The sequence below is a fragment of the Pieris rapae genome, chromosome 7, assembly GCF_905147795.1.
Source record: "Pieris rapae chromosome 7, ilPieRapa1.1, whole genome shotgun sequence".
Taxonomy (NCBI): domain Eukaryota; kingdom Metazoa; phylum Arthropoda; class Insecta; order Lepidoptera; family Pieridae; genus Pieris; species Pieris rapae.
The window spans coordinates 7,794,149-7,810,406 of NC_059515.1; the positions used below are offsets into that span (position 1 = coordinate 7,794,149).

At 33.3% G+C, this 16,258-nt stretch overlaps 1 protein-coding gene across 1 annotated transcript in view; it reads right to left on the reverse strand.

Annotated features, from left to right (window-relative positions):
- Positions 1-16,258, reverse strand: part of LOC110994465 — an 80,943-nt gene that overhangs the window by 10,165 nt on the left and 54,520 nt on the right. The window lies entirely within an intron of this gene.

The following is a 16,258-nucleotide window of genomic DNA, read 5'->3' on the forward strand; positions in this document are numbered from 1 at the left end:
GTTATTCAACGCCAGCTTATCCACGTTTTCTACATTTAATACCAATTAAAAATAAAATAGGTTATTGATAGGGCATTCCGATGTGAATTAAACTATCCCTAGGCAAAATAAAATCAACTGAGATAAATTATACATATAAATCATAATTTAATTTAAAATCTTTTTTTTTAAATTTAAAACTGCTTATGTTTCACATTTGTCTCCCCGTCATCATGTAAATGTGTAATCGGCAAGTCTTTGAAAAATACTATCACTGGTTTTTTACTTACGTATTACCTTTTCACTATTATCTTTATGACTCATTTCGCAGTAGTCTGTTATATTAGCAATATTTAGATGTCTTGTTTATGACTATGCGATAAACGGGAAGTTAAAGAAGCTCGTCTACTACTAAAAATACGTAATAATTTAAATATATTATTATTGTATATAAAAGTGATAGATGTCTTACAGTATGCCCTAAAACAGAATTGGCAATAGGTGGGGCATATAGCAAGATACATAGATTAAAGATGGACTTTAAAGATAACTGTATGGAAAGGACCAAGACCAGGTGAATAAGAAGAAGAGGGCGCCCCAAGAAAAGGTGGATAGAAGAAATAGGATATAGATAATAGAAAGAAGCGGTAACAGGAAGCGAAAGGAGAAAGAAAGCCTTGGACAGAGTCAGTAGGAAAAGCTGGAGGAGGCCTTTACACGCGAAGGGGTATTCAGATCGACGGTACTAAATTTAGCTAAGGGATATATACCAAGATAAATAAAATAATGTATACAATGTAAAAAAATATAAGCTGTATATTATCTTTTTTGTCACGATTGGAAAAAACCGGCTTTTATTTTTGTATTATTATTAACATACGTAGAATAAAAAATTTAAGTCCTCATTAGATTAAATGATACGTACCCAAATTGGAAATAAGCTTTGATGTGGAAAATCGTGTTCAGAGATACCATTTCGTGACGGAATGTTCAAATTTGACACAGAGATCCAATTTAGGATTATTGAGACGGATGATATCAAAGGATATTTTTAACATCTCACATCAACTAATCGTTCATAAGTTAATAAATTATCCTGAGTCGTAACGGGTTGTGCGACGTAATGCTTATGTCGTAGACAGATAGTAGAATTGATCATTTCATGAATTGATTGCCGTCTCTAGCACCGTACATTTTTGCAACAATGAACAATTTCGACTGATGATGACGATATATATCTCGATATTATATATATTTCAAGATAAAATAGTTACATTAATCTCCGTTAAAGGCGCTGATACTGTTTCGATATACTGTCGCATATGTATACAAAACTCATATTTTTTGTTATAAATATTACAACTGAATTAGTCAATTTAAAAATATATTAGCTTTACATAAACGGAAGAACTAAACTTCGATTGAAGTAACGTTAATTTATGATTATACAATATGGCCAATTTTAACTGGCTATTTCATGATGCCACGAAACTTATAATATTGGTGCAGTATTTCGAGAACACTAATGACCAAGGTTGCGTCTAAATTTAAAATTCCGGGAAATGATTTATCGTTCCGTTTATGTACTGTTTCAACTCTTTATCTTAAGTGAGGAAATTCGAGGATAATCTTTTAAATCTTTGACTGGCGCCTGTCCTATAGTGTCCAATGTTGACGATGTATGAGTCGTAGATTCCCTGGTTACCATGACTGATAGATGACAATTAAATTAAAAGTCTTCTCTTTCGACGTAATACATATACAATTTTCTTTTTATTTTGTATTTCAACAAATTGAATGATGATTGATGTGTTATTTTATTTTAGATTAAGTTTGGTAACTTTATATCTTTTCAGTCTAATTATAATTTAATTTTTGTTAATTTAACTATCATTTTTTACTATTGCCTGAAATAGATTGCTTGTAAGCGATAAGGTCTTTTGCGTCCCTAATATTTTTTTTACTTATGTTACCTTTTTTTCTGTAATGTAACGAAGTAAATATAAAGGTTTTTAGAATAATGGTTCCCGGTCGTACTTCTACCTTAATATGGAATTTTTAAATAATTTCGCACATCAGTATTGAATAATATTTTTTTAACGGTTACATATCAGGTTAAACTAGTATTCAAATAACATTATGGACTGGTAAGGCAAGTGTTACACTACCGGCATTCCAAAGCACACAGACATGCATAAATTTACTTCGGTAACGTTTGTGTCGACTAACTTGGACTTGAAATAACTTCCGATACTGCTAGTTTGCTGTTGTAATTATTTTATTTGTGGAACTATTTATTTTGCGATTTTATTGTGAAATATAAAGTATAACAATCCACATGTCTTTAACAAGAATCAGGCACAGATAAAACATACCAAAATCTATCAAAGTTTATATACAGTAATACCCCGGACTTACGCGATAGGTGGGACTGAGCGCTATCCGCGTAAGTCGAATTCGCGTAAGTCGGGGTACAAATTTGCATATAAAGACATACAAAGTATGTTTAATTGGGACTGGAGACTAAATAAAACAATAGTTTAGGAAATAATTAGTATCTCATTCTAGATAATATGACAAACTATATTAATAGAGTGTATAAACGCAATCCGAAGTTAGTTTGATGTAGAAGGTTTGATAAATTGTAATTACAAAGTCGTTTTCCTCTCCCGTATATCTCCTCGAAGCATCCTACTAATTTTTTAATCCATGTTTTGTAACAAAAATGCGCTCTTAATTGGAGTCTATGCTTTCCAAAATTGTTAACCCTTTTTCAATCGAACTGAGGGCTTCTGTCAAGTTTCCAACTGTCATTTGATCTTCCAATTGATTCTCTTCAATCCAAAGAATCATGATTATCAATTTCTTTCTCTTGTTCACGCATTGATATGAGCTCATCATTTGTGACCTCCTCATTGTGTGAATCCACAAGCTCTTGAACATCATCACTATCTTACACAGTTTACATCACTACACGTCTGTGCTTGTTGTAAACTGAACGAATATCAATGCGGGCGGGGGGAGTCAGACACAAACGCCGCCGCTTGACTTTAACTGCGCGGCGTTCAAACAAAAAACGAATAGACGAGAAAATCGCGTAACTCCGAATTCGCGTAAGTCGAGGTAGCGTAAGTCGGGGTATTACTGTAATTAAGTACTGTAAATTTCCGAGTATTAACTTATCTCTATTTGTCAGTGTCTAGGTCTTCGTCAACCACTGTCTTCACCGTATTCTGGGTATCTACTAGCCATAGAAGATCGCCAACAAGCAACTTGGGATGACAAGAAATCGTAAGTCCCTAGCAGATCAAACGACCCAAGTGGAAATACTTAGGCCACAGACTCCGAAGGCGCTTGATGAAGACTTGCAGCAGATGAAATACGAGGCCGAACGCGAAAGGCTCATCATTGTGGACGCCCTCAGTCAGGATTAAAATATCATTTATATATACTTCGAGAACAAAATCTCGTGCCTTTTCTATTTGTAAACAATGAGATATTGAATTCTGGATGGCATGAATGCGGTCTCAGCCAGTTATATTGAGATCACAATAAGAAGGCATTGTAAGGTATTGGAGATTCAACGCGGGAGGCATACCTGCATCATTTATTAAACAGATCGAATGCGCGAGATTCTTCATGCTTAGCATTTCCAATCGTTATGCGGCTTGTGATATTAATCGTTTGATTAATGCATGGTTAAAGATGTCGCTTATGAAGGCAAAAATTGTGTTGTTTTTGATTCCTGTATATATTTGAGTTTATTTTTAGTTCTAACAAGACAAAGCCATCATATTATATTCCCCAGCCAAGAACAGTTTTAATTGGAAAATTCAAGTGTCTTTTCTATTATTTTTTTATTTATTAAAAATAATAAAATAAAATAAAAATTAAACCTTCCCTGGACTTCCACACTTTAAGATAATAATAATTCAATTCTCTCTTTTCTAGTTTTAGTAAATAAACGAACATCTATTTCTTTATTTACACGTAAGAAAACATTTTTATTATTTATATCTGTAATAATTCAATTGTCTTAAGAACGCATTCTTAGCGTTATATTAAAAATAACTAGGGTGTTAAAACAAAGGCTTACGATTAAAAATTATTTTGAATAGGTGACAATTGAAAATGTAGGTCGGATTTACATTGCTTTTGTCTTATTAATTACGTAGGGGTGTTCTATAAAACAAGATATTGATCGCTTTATAAATGTTGGGAATAGGGAATTCACTGAATCACGACTTTAAGGGCCTCGCAAGGACACATCAGAACTAGTTTCACAGGTTTGGGATTCCTAATAGGAATGCGTATTATGAAACGAAGCTCACGTTTCGATAAACGATTATGATTTGTTTTTTAATTTACCCCCTCAACCATTTAAAAAAGATGCATGTCATTTTTCTATAGAGGAAAGTAGATGAGCGTCTATGATCTGTACACGTAGTATGAGTCATTACTCTGTAATTACCACAATAATAAGTTTTTATTTATTTCGTAATCCTACAGCTAACATAATTTATATAAAAGAAAAACAACACAGATGGATTACATGATGTATATACAAAAAGGTTAACGAACAACATTTACGCAAGGAAAAACCTAAAAATTCAAAATGATTAAAAATATTTTACTCAGTATTACATAATTTAGCTGTGATCGTGTGAAAGGCTGATGTAGTTCTACTTTCGGTATGTACCTGTACATCCTCAGTATATATGTGAGGTTTTTCTTCCTAAGGTTGGGTTATTAATAGAAATACATCAGACTTGCATATCAAAACGTCGGAAATGATATATCTACGTATATAGGCTTACCGTTTTTCTCCAGATATTTTTAATTTATACATAAATAGTTATATACGATGTTCAAATCGCTGATAATTTTTAATACTAATGCTTGTAATTGTAATATAATTTTAAATTTGCGTGCTTCGAAAAATTTATCGTGAACATTGAGAAATATGATATATCCTGAACAATTCACTAGTGAGAGAGAAATAACGATAATTTTAAACCATTTAGAGCCTGCCAAGATTGCAGCCGCATTACGGTAGTAATCTCGATGGCTTCTTAAGGAGCTTTAGGTCCTTTAGTAACGGTACTTAAAGTTACATATATTGCTTACTATATCCGGTTTCAAGGATAAATGAATTCAGGCATATTTATTTAATCTGACAGCTGAAAGTTTGGCATCTATTTCCAAGGTTTTCAATATTTAAAAACCACTTTTTCATTGTATATTTCTGTGTCTGCTACATTAAATATTTTGAGGATATTTATTTATTTAATTATAAGTAATCTAACAGCTTATACTTAAACATATTATAATACCAAACACTAAGATAATACAGAAAACCAAAACAGATTACATAGATAAACAATTTATGTATATAGAAAAGAAAATGTATATAAACAACAAAGTGCATTAATAGATAAAGTAACATTAAAAAAAAAACAAAAAAATAAATACAACCAAGTAAACTAAAATTTAACATTTAAAACAACAAATAAAATACAGCTAATAATATTTGCAAGTATTCTCCCTGGGAACTTGAATAAACGCCTTGGACAAATATGCTAAGTACTATAACATTGTAGGACCTGACATGAATGCACGCGTTCATGAGTCATTCCTTAGTATATTTCGGGATCGTCTGCGCGTAAGTGTCTATGGAACGAGAACATTCAATTGAGTGGATTTCTTTAGATAGGGCAAATGGTGTACTGTTGGGATAATATATATAGAAGTCGTAATATTTTAGTTCGCTGCCTGTTGCCAACGAACAAAAAAGCTAAGCACTAGCATTTTCGCTAGTTGGCAGCACTTTAAGTAAAGAAGGTAAAGTATTTGATTTGTACGTAAATGAAATAGCATTGTAAATAAGTTTTATATTAGTTTGAGTAACTGCCATGCTTGATCTCTTTCCGAAGTATTCAATTCAAAACTGAACAGTGGTTTAAGGATTTTATCTCCGGAACTATTGGTTCGAAGACAAGACAAACGCAACTGAAACAGCGGGACGTAACATTAATCATTAAAACAGCCTAAATTGCGTAATACTTTGTAGATTTTTAATCTAAGTTACCATAATTCTTTTCCTGTTTTCAGAGTAAGACCGGCCAAAGTGAGGCTTCACAGGAAAGATAAAGCCATCCGTGTGCCAAGCTCAAACACAGCCTGTTAATTAAAACCGCATCTTTACACTTCATTTTGCAGATACTCGCAATGTTCCCTGCATTTATAATGTTTGAAAAGCTTCCAGCATATTGTGTATTTAAAAGATTTTAATCAAAGCTATTAGCTATTGTATTGTATAATAATTACGTGAAAAAAGTTGTATGATATTCTACGTTTTTCTTAAGGAACTAAATATTACACAGATTTTTGCTGGGTTACATTTTCGTCAGCTTGATAAAGGCCAGTGCAAATTATTGGCTAAAGGGTCGTTGGGTTTTGAACGGTTATATGCGGTCACATATGTGATATGTGTGAGACTTATCACTATTGCCTTTGGGTTAAAGTAATGGCAGTCCTTTCGATCAACGTTACCATAACCCATAAGCCCCTTTCGTTTTCATAATTTATTCTTGGTTACATTCAAAACAGATATATGATAGCTTGAAACTGGAACATGCATTTATTTACTCGTATAAGTAAAACAACATGTATGCAAGAAAGTATGTAAAATTTTAAATATGTACATAAATAATATTATTCATAAATAGTTTATTATAAATAATATAATTATATAATTTAAAAAAATCAAATTAGCAAGGAAAAACCCAAGCAAACAGTAAAAACTAAAACTAATATATAAGCTTAAAGTTCATTAAGAGATTGTTTTTAAATATAAATATTAGTAGTTAAATTGTAAGAGCGAGATATATTATAGAGTCTATTCACTGGTGCATAAATTATAGGTAAATAAATCAAAAGTTTACGGTCTGTGGTTTATCGATAAATTAATAAATATGTATATAGATTGAACTCACAACACTTGGACGTCAAGGCAGTATACAAAATACCATCCGTATCGTTGCTATTTTTCCACAACTGAGCGTTTCTTCATTAAGACACAGATTGGAAAAATCATAACACAAAAACCTCATTAGGTTTTAGCCGCGCACCATCACTATGAGTAATATGCTGAAGTATTTCCTAACCAATTCGACTTAGGGTGATTCAAGAAAAGAATGTGCCAGTTCTTAAGACGCAAACGCAACGCACTTGCGAGCCTTCTGGCAATGTGAGTGTCCATGGGCGACGGTATCGCTTAACATCAGATGAGCCTCTTGCACGTTTGCCTCCTTTTACATAAAAAAACACGAATTATAAATATTAAATTCACATAATTACGGAATTGTCTAGTTCTGAGGGGTTTTATATGTTTTATAAATCATCCTTGACGGACTTGATCAGTGTTTCTCAACGTGGGGCCCACGCCCCACAGGGGGGCGACTTGATTGTTATCAGGTCTTTGGTCTAATTTTTTAAAATTTACATACAGCGCTTCGTTAACAATTTTTTAATAATTTCTTCCGAGAACTTATTTAACAATTACTTTCAGAATTTGTTATAACATAGTCCACTCATATTTGGTCGTAAAACCGATAGAATTCAGCCGGGACCTTTAATTTTGGTCAATACAACCGGTATGTTTTTCTAAACGATTACACTTCATAGGTAACGAAAACGTTAATGCGTTGGATAGGTAAGTTACATATAAAAAGGTACACACATATACGCATAAAATAAAACATTCATTATTTTATCGGAAGTGGTGTGTGGTATTAAATTTTAACTTTAAATAACCAGTAAAAGCTTTTATGGCCCATGAGGTCCTCTTTTTAATCTTTGTCTTTTGTAACATATTGTCCACTTTGGCATGACCTACTGCGCTTGATCGATTCTTTGACTGTTTCGTAAGTACCATAAATTTGCTTTCCAAGCAATAAACTTAAAATCACTTTACGTTCGTCAGTTCCCATTGCCAATAGTCCTACAGGATTAAATAGTAATTCTTGAGAGGAAAAGACCCTTTTATTGCCATCTTAAATCTCTACAAAGAAAAAATATTTACGGAATTAGGATATTTGATTTGTATAACTGGAATTCTTCCTGTTTTCCTATCTATACTTTTTACACGTAGTTTTGAGTCTGACTCTCTTAATTGGGTATAAGGCAAAACATTTTAGCGTGTGTTTCAATAATTACATGTTATCTTTACAAGTAGGTAATCAACCCTCTATGCCATTCGAATAAAATTACGTCGGTAATCACATCCATTACCTACAGGTATAGGGCGGCATCTATTACGAGTAATATTACTATGTATAAAAGAGCTTTCCACGTAAAGATATGCCGCTATAAAGAAAAACATAACTTGTCCTAGTTAAACATAAGGAAACAGTGTCCTACATCTGTCCGCAGGTATTTCACAGCTACGCAAGCCTTGCTAATTGACAATTTTAAATTTAGAACAACAAAACTAAAATATACTTTTAAAAATTATTAACAATCTACGGCTTCGACGTGAGTGATGCGACTTACAATCTACATTTCTCTTTGTACATTTACCCCTATTTATAAAAGTGCTCTTATCTATGGTTCAATATAGTTAAGTTGATTATATGATATAACCCTGAACTTATTACGACCCTATAATAACGCAGAAACTCAAGATTTACGCAGCAACTTTCCCAATCAAATGAGATTAATACACAGGAAGATAATAATCTTAATTGCTGGTAATGCTAACATTTGAGCCTGTTTTCGTATCGCAAGGTGTTCCATACAATATATGTTTTAATTATTGGATGCTGGTGAGGCTAGTAAATAAACGGCGGCACGTTTAAAGTATTTACGATACGGCAGAGGGCAATAATTGCGCAAGCCGCCAATTTTCAATGGAAATTCTATGTTCTTCTAAACAGCAAAGATTAAAAGTTATACTAAGGTTACACTTAGTAGTGCAGAACTTAGCTCTACTCAGACTTCTTTGCTTACATTTTTTTAAATATGATATATGGGCGGGGGAAAATCGATAGATCAGAAAAACACACACGTACTATTGAATTGAAATATCTAGAAATAGTGGGCGAGTTTGTAAACCTTGGGTTGGTGACGGGTCTTACCATCACCCAGGCGGTGATGGTATCACCAAGACTAGGTTGTGTGGCACCACAGAAAAGAGAGTGCGACTGAATAAGAAATAGATGGGACTTTGCCGGCCTATGGAGGAGTCTGTTAAGTAGTAGAATCCTTGATTAATTTTTTTAATGTTTTTTGAACGGCTTTTAGTGAAATACAATTCGTAGTATAATTTTTATGTAAGGTTAGGTAATTATATAGTTTGCAAAATATCATATAAATATTGTATTTGCATAAGAAAAGAATACAATATACTTGAAAATCACTGAAATATAAATCAAAAGCGCTCCCTTCCTGATCCTTGAATTCTGTATGAGCTGCTTTGTGAATGAAGCTATAATTCATACAATATTGTACTATTGCTTTCATGTATAATGAATAAAAATATAGTGTTTTTTTTTACAAATACATACGTAATTTAGAATATCTAAAATATATCTAATGTGTTAGACCCAAAAAGTCGACGACGTGTGTCAGGCACTGGAGGCTGATCACCTACTTCTACGTCTATTAGATTTAAAAATTGATCATGAAACAGATTCGGAAATCTGAGGCCAGACCTAAAGAGGTTGTAGTGCCACTGATTTATTTTAAAATATAAGTAAAATACGTTTTTATTTATAGAGTACATAGTACATAGTCTGCGAGGCCGACATCAAGTGGGGCTGTTAACTGACTTCAAGAATACTTTCCATCCTTTACTATATTTCTTATCTATTTCGGCCAGGTTCGCCTGAGTGAGTCACCAATGTAAATTGTAAAAGCAGTAAAGTCTTCAAGCCGCATGTAATTAGCACATAAATAGAGGTTTTTTTCTTATCTAAACGTAAAATAATCTTCGCATATTGTACAAGTTCATTGACCATAGTCAAGGCAATAGCGATTAGCTTCTTACGGCCTCATTCATGAGGCGTCATAAAAAGTTGAATCAAGAAAATTGTCCGTATCAAACACCGTTTAGGTCCATTTAAGGATCAGCAGGAAGCATACCGGTTCTAGTTCGCTCGTCTCACGGCAAAAATGTATCTAAAAACCATATGCCCTCCAATTAACTGGACTCTCCTATAAGGGATGGTGCACCTAATACAGCATAGCAAATCCGCTATCTTCGCAACTGTAAAATTTAAAACATCGGAACGATAACATTGTTACACCCGTATAAATGTGACAGCTATAACTTGGAGACAAAGATATGCTGGAATAACGTGAAATAAAATTTGCGGTCACAATTCAACGAATAGCAGATTTATTCAAGATAAAGTATTAACAGGAAATAACTTAAAACCACGGTATTTATAAAACGTTGTTGCGTATTTCCGGTGACATGACGAAACGCAACTTAATAATTGTTGATTTCTTTATTATGTTATGGAGAATTTTTAAGTTTATTAAACTGTTTGGGTTTGGATTTGTGTGATTTTAACAGCACGTGCTGTAAATAATTTACATAAGTAACATATCTGTAAACAGATATGTAGTAGATAGTACACATTTTGTTATGTAATACATACAGTGAAATGTAGGTAAAATGTATGCAGAGACGACAATGACCGGTAGGTAACATAAGTCATTGCGGTATTGCTCTCACTGAGTTGTAATTGAAAATATATTTTATCTACAAATTCAAGGAAATACGCCAATTCACAATTGTACTACTAAGACAAACATTAGCAAGATTTTTAGAAGGAAAGTTAAGTAGGAAAATGGGTATATGGATGGTTCTGCTCCCTGAAAGTAGAAGCGATTGTGAGTCACAACGCATTACAGAGGCTCCAGGATTCTACCAGGGCCTCCACAGCATAACTGTTACCTCGAAACCTCCGGTGCAGTATTACACCACGTAGGAGGTAGGAGATGGGCATACATTGTCCTATTTACTATTCTTCTCCTATGTCCTAGAGCGTTCTCCTAATAGAGTAAAGTAAATCTAAATTACAGTTCCGAAACTTTCGACAGATTTGATCTTGTCCTTGGCTGATATTACTTATTACATGTTTTTACTACAGTAATTACGTTTAATATAATTGCCGTTAGATAAACGTACTCATGCAATCATCAAAGAGAATTTTAATGTTCATAAAATTATTTACGGATAGTAGGTTATATTATGAGTTCAATGTCCGTGAAAATAATGCACACTGTGTTCTGTCGATTGGGTAATGTTAAAAGAGAACAATATTTATCTTGCCCTTTCTTTTATATAGAACGCTAAAAAGACCTAAAAAAAAACTCAACAATGAGCCCTACTAAACGCATCACATTCATTTATATAACTGAATCTTCTTATAAATATATTCTTATATATACTAATTCTTCTTACATTACTAGCGGACCCAAGAGTCTTCGTTCTGTCAAAAAGATTTGGAATGCGGCAGTTTTTTGTTCCAACTTATTTTATAGACGGCGTCAAAATTCTCCTGGACAGAACCGGCTCCTTGATGACGTACGAGGGCGGTGTGTGAGGTTCAGCTCTCAAAGTATCTTCACTTCTAGTTTCTGTGACCCACTAAAAATCCCCGACTGGGGTAAAAGGCTACAAACTAAGAGGCGAACTTAGGGTTCAAACCTGATCGGAAAATAATCTAACCTAAAGGTGACAAATATTTAAAAATTTTATGCCTCAATGACATAACATAGAGGTAGACGGGTTGGGTTATTAACCGACATGATAATTTTATATGAACTTTATTGAATATTTCTATTCAAGTTAAAATTTAAATTGACTCTACATTTCAGTTAAAAACGTTTGTATGGAAAAAAGAAAAGGCTGTTTTGAGGGTTTTACCGGAAATTATTCGAATTTTTCTCGTAAAACACCACCCATTAAAATAATTGGTAAAATTGGTCCAGGCGTTGTTGAGTTAAATGCGCTCACCAACACATTTTACGACACATTTTTATATTATAGATTAAACGTAACATTTTTTTGTCGAAATTTTAATATTCTAAAACATTTTACGTTTAAAATACAGACAGCCTAACACCATCATACGAGCTTACTGTATTTATACTTAAAGTATTGCGGAAATTCTTTAAAGCCAAATGTTGTGAAGGCCGATTTTCCAATTATAAAGATTTCCCTTCACGTACGAACATTATTAGCAGCCGCGTTCCGACAGGTGCAGGATTAATAAAATTTTACATCAATCGTTATTTACAGGGTGCTCTACCATTAATTACACATCTGAACCTTAGGTATAAAATACTCTATTGCCCTGTGAATAAAATTCCTTGCGTCTTTTAGAATGCCTCGAAGTAGAAATTTATCGATAATCCTGTCGGAAGATTATACTTTATAGGCCCTTTTAGTGAAAACATCCTGTATAAAGGTAATGAATTATGATTACGAGCCCTCCTGTCGTCCTAATGACTTTGCCAACATTAGGCTAACAATTTGCAAAGAAGGCGGTAAACAGGTATTTACAATTACGCGAATTGGTAAATTAGGGAAAATGGATTTTTCTGGTGGCTCATTAACGTCAGAATATTTCATTTTTATTGTTCTAAAGATAACACAGTATTAAAGACAAAATAGGAGAATTTTTAGTATTTTCAAAAGTTCTGGCAGTCAAAAGGTGTATAAGTATAATGTGTATACATTGAGCGAGGTAATGCGTATAAAACCTGTTATTTTGTGTACATCTTTATAGCTTATACTTTTTTGTGACTTGTGGTTAAACTTCGTCCATCAAGTTTTCATTTATTCAAATTTTGCATTCAAGAGAGAGAAGAGAAGTTTTGAAAACTACGTTTCATCAAGATAGATAGTTTTATCTATGTTTTATTGTCCGTTAGATATATAAGAGCGACATGTGTATAATTGTGTCTACTCCGACTGCATATTTAAAAGTTTTGTTAATTCTTAGTGATTCAAATCTTTGTTACGGGTATCGAATTTAAGTATGTACTTCTTGTTCTATATTGTTAGTTATAAGATTTAGACGTATAAGTTTAATTTTTAATGTTTTTATGTAGGATAATTGGTGTAGGAATTATTTTGGAGTTCTATCGAATTAGTAGTAACTGTTAAGATAGAAAAATGTAGTGGATTAATAAATAAATAAATTGTTAATGTACTTTAATAAGGATTTAAAAATTCAATGGTATTCCAAGATACATACAAACAAGTATAATTTTTTTTTGCGATCGATGTCAGACGTACAATACTGAAAGATATACTGAACGCAAATTATTAATTCAACAAACCTAGAAAATAAATCTCCTTCAACCTACAGGTTGATGCATTACAATGTAGACCATTGAAACTGTTAATTATATTATTGCAGACAGACAGTAGCTTCGCTGATCTTATCTGTGCCTCGTTAGAGCTGACTTAAATTTAAGACAATGGCGAGGTCTCTGCTGTTGTAATTGTGCTTACCAATACCATTAACTGTTTTTAACTTTGCAGTTTCTCAATGTCAATATATCATTAAATTGGACGCCATTTTGTCGACAATGACCTGAATAAGCGCGTTAACTGCGGTACCTAATTAGTATTTAATTTAGTGTAATGAAACCTATTTCCGTTGATAAGTTTAAATTGCTAATGTAACCTTTATATTTAAAGCTGTGCTGGCCTAGTTCCTTGAGCCTCTCAACCCTTAGCCTTAGTCTTAGAATCATCGCTATGCAACAATGTGATGTAACCTATACCCATTGAAAAAAAAAATCTATAATAAAATCGGAAACAAAGTCGAGGAAAATATGTTAACTTTTAACATTTAAAGATTATCGTATTTGAAAAATTTCGTTTATATAGTTTTGATTTACGGGATCCAGTATGTATTGTTCAGACAATACATGACCTATACGTGAGTAATGATACAAATTTATGGTTTCCTATAAAAAAGAAGAAGAGTCAATATGTGGATGACATTTGGATAGCGGCCGAGAAAGACGCAAAACCAAAAAAGATAGGCAGGCGCTGTAGGAGGCCTATGCAGTTGCTGACCGTCTCATTTTTTTCGTAAGTTTGTTAGCAATGGATTCTGCGATTTTTTGGCTGTAAAACAAAAAATTAGAATAACTGACGACTTAGCGAAACTGGCGACTGTAGAACTTAGACCTCGCTGGACCGATCGAATAAAGACTCCTACATGCGCATAGGATTTCCGAAGACAGAGAAAAGTGGAGGACTTTGTAGTGTCATTAATACGACGGTAAATGAAGAGAACGACTGAAACAAAAGAAGATTTTCTTATTATTATAATGGTTACCTTAGACAGTATAATCACTTCAATCAAAGATGAGCTTAGCTGATATTTTATGGAAATTATACCATGTTCATTTATATACACAGTTCATAATACAACGCAGTACGACAGCTTTGCCCTGGTTGCGGTGAGGTATTGAATTCGCCCTTATTTTACGTTACATTCACGGCAATGTGGACATCAATGGAATTCCATTGCGTATTTTCAATTATCTACGCCGTGGGAATGAATTGTGAACACAATGAGATGAAAAGGTTGTATATCATACAGACGAACAGGGAACAATTATGGAATATACAGGAAATGCGTCGATCTGCGTGTCGACCTAATAGATAAACATTTTACGGGGGCAGTTACAATGAAATTTTGACACCAGTCTGTAAAAGTTATTTGGTGAAAATAAAACGATTTTAAATTGTTGTTGTGAACCTTATTTACCTCTTTTATAACAACAACGAGCAACGGGCAGGAGGCTCACCTGTGAAATGGTACCGCCACCCATGGACACAGACATTGCCAGAAGGCTCGCAAGTGCGTTGCCGGCTCTATATTATCACGTTTCCCTTTCGCATAATTGCATGGATATCTTAAAAAGTACCAAACCGATTTTGCCAGTTTTATCTTAGTTATTACTTAGTTTTACGAGTCATATGTGACTCAACAGTTCCAACAATATCACACACTCACGGTCAAGCTATTTTATGAGAAATAGTTTAATGTTCCTAGTTAAATACCAAAATATATGAAAAAATATAATCATAACACATATTATGAAATTCAATTGTGACAAAATTGGGATTGAGATTACTGTGAAGATAGAATAAAAAAATAACTAAGTATAATAACTTATTTTCTGTGTGATATATGCGATATTAAATACCAGATCAATTATACCAGATTATCTTGAAACCAAAGCAGATAAATCATACGTTTGGCATCTGCTCAGGAAACACGGCAGGGTAAGCACTAAGCAATGCTAACATCCCACGAGGTGCAATGACCTTTCATCCTAGGTGATCTAGCTTAAAATTAAGTGGACGCATTTTGTCAGTTTAATTGAAATCGTCTTAATAACGGGATTATTGTGAATTGTTCTAGAATTTGTCATTATAAATTAGAATGTATTTAATACTTTTTTCTGTATTAACACTTTTCTGTTTATCGCGCGTTTAAATAAATTCAGCTCTTATTATTAAAATAATAATATGTATTTAACCCGATTACAAACAATTATCGGGAGTAAACAATGTTGTACAATTCTTAAAAAGCTGGTAACGTACTCGCGAGCCCTCTGGCATCGGGTGTCCATGGGCGCCGGTATCACTTAACATCAGATGAGCCTCCTGCCCGTTTGCCCCCCCCCCTGTTCTATAAAAAAATATAAGAGAAATATCTATAAAAAAAAAAGAAGTAGCCAATACGAATCAAAAAAATATTTAATATTTTAGGCAACTGCGAGTCAGTTACGAAAAGCAAACTTTATTCCTGGCACGCTAACTGGCTATAAATTCATCAATATGACATATCGTATTCAATATCGAGAGCTTTCAGGGTTGAAATCCCAGAGGGCCAGTAGAGTTTAGAAATAGATAAATCAGTATACGTTATTGAAGATTGATAACGTTTATGTGAGATTTACTATACGTGGAATAATGATGTGCGTGCGTTCTTATGTGATTCTTAAGTGCGACTTCAAAGATTTTAAAAAAATCAGTGGCGCTACAACCTATTTAAGTCTTGGCCTCAGATTTCTGAATCTGTTTCATGATCATTTTTTAATCATTAAATTGATATTTTCTACCACAAGAAGAGAGATGTGAAGAAGTGCCTGGAGAAGCGGGAAGACTCCGATTGTTTTAAGTAGTAGTTTTTTTTAAAGTAGTAAGTAGATATTAATAAATTCTTAGTAT